Here is a 2,343-nt window from a genome sequence, read left to right as displayed (position 1 = left end):
CATTAAGGACAGCAGCCATGATGGGCAGGTTTCAAAGCTGCTGGAGAAGATAGACAACATGGTGGAAAACGCAGTGAGCTTTTATAGCATTAAGAGCTACCAGGAGGCAGAGGCCCAGGTCAGAGAGATGGAGATAAAGATTCACAGGGACAGTGAGGAGAGGTTTGAGAAGATAGAGGGATCCATCCAAGAGCACGAGGGAGACATCAGGCAGATTAACCAACGAATAAGTGAACTGGAGAAACAGCTTAGAGAGGAGAGAGATGAAGGGAAGATAAGAAAGCTAGAACAAGAGCTGATGAGGGAGGTTGAGAGAAGAGAGGAGGTGGAGGGAAAGATGAAAGGGGAAGTTGAGAGAGTAAACGTGATGAAGGTTGTCATGCCTGAAGTGAGAAAGAGCCTCAGAGAGGCCGGAAAAGAAGCAGAGCAAAAGGTGAAGAAGGAGTTCGAAAGGAGCATCAAGAACTCAAAAAAAGAGATTCAGAGATGGAGAAAAAAGTGGAAGTGAAGAGAAGCCAAGTGACAGCACAGAGAGAAGAGTTAGAGAAGAGACAGGATGTCAGAGGAAGAGAAGAACAGACAGATGACAGCACATAGAGAAGAGTTAGAGAAGAGACAAAAACAGTGTTCAGTGTTGTAGGAGGTGCATCTGAACTTTGTTTCATTTAGGGTTAGGGTTAGGGAAGAACAAAGAGATGACAGCACAGAGAGAAGAGCTGGAGAAGAGACAAAAACAGTGTTCAGTTGTAGAGTTGTAGGACATTTTTCTTCTCTTTGTTGTTGAAAGGAAAGTGTTAGAATTATACTTTAGTCGTTATTTTTGTCTCGGATCTGTTGAAAATAGCGAGGGACAGAAAATGCTCTGGGGGCAGAGTTCTCCTCTGCCTACAAAATGATGTCACGCTTTAAAAGCCCCATTGGGCTGTAAGTTGTACTGTACCTGTAAGTGTTCCATGATGAGATGAACAGGATGAGATGTTCATGTGTTTATTGGGCTGTAAGTTGTAAGTGTACCATGATGAGATGAACAGGATGAGATGTTCATGTGTTCAACAGTATTCATGTTATGTCATTGGTTTTGTCTTCATTTTGGTTGCACATTCAGGATTCATCACATGGACAAACTAAATGACAGATTAGCAACAGAGCACACATTTAGCAAAATGTATCTTACAAGGATTTTTATAATTTTACTTTATTTATTTGTTTGTTTACTTACTAATCATATATTATAATATGATGCTCTGTGACTTTGATGATTGTTTTCAACTGTCTCGTAACACTGACGGTTTCAAACCATTTCATTTGTATTTTATTTGCATTTGCTGTTTCTGAAAAAGAAGTTGGTAATTCTTTTTCACTCTTTTAAAGTTGATTGCAAATAGAACTTTTTTTTAATCAGAAAAATAAATAATAAATATATAATTCATAATTTTTCTTTTATTATGATATTTATCATGTAATGTTTGTAGCCGTGTTCTAACCTGGATAGCATGACGAGGCTACGACAATCCAAAACCCCTTGAATTATGATGGAATGTGATTACTGTGATTATGATAAGCTCACATTTCATATCACACACACACTAACAGCAAACCTGTAACCTTCACTAGACCTTCTATTCTCTAGACCCCCCATTTCAGCACAATGAGTTCAGTTTGTATACAATATGTTGTTTCCATAAGTTTAGTTCATATGAATGTGATGTTTCATTACATTTAGTTCATTTAGTTCATATGAATGTGATGTTTCATTACATTTAGTTCATATTAGTCTGAGTTCCCAGAAGTTCTTAGAGAATCATTGTAGAAGACAGAAGTACCTGAAACATCCACTGGAGGGCAGTGTAAGACCAACATAAATCACACTACAGCTTCCAGACAGAGCAGCCAGTCAAACACACCTTCAGTGTAGAAGTTATGAATGAATGAACGAACCAATGAAATTAATACATTAATCAATGAATGAATATTTAGTAGTAATTCATGAATGAATGAATGATTTGTGTAGGATAGAATTTAACATTGTGAACGTCTTTAATGTAATTTAAACAAGACAGATGGACTTCCTGCCTGCATTAACATTCCTTTGAGAAGAATTTTAATTAATATCTCAATATTTTATTAAAAATAAAAAGAACCAAAGAAAAGGAATAAACTGTAAACTGTTTATTTGTTTGTTTGTTTGTTTGTTTGTTTGTTTGTTCGCTGCTCATCGCAGAGCTGTCAATAAAGCTTCAACGTTGCTGTGCGGCGTTACGTCTCCCTGGCAACCAACCAAACCAACCAATCACAGGCCTCGGCCGTCCCCCCGGCCTGTGGGATCAGATGGTGTTCATGTAA

Source organism: Nannobrachium achirus, assembly GCF_963921795.1.
Source record: "Nannobrachium achirus genome assembly, chromosome: 1".
NCBI classification, from domain to species: domain Eukaryota; kingdom Metazoa; phylum Chordata; class Actinopteri; order Myctophiformes; family Myctophidae; genus Nannobrachium; species Nannobrachium achirus.
Note: the sequence above shows the minus strand (reverse complement) of the source record.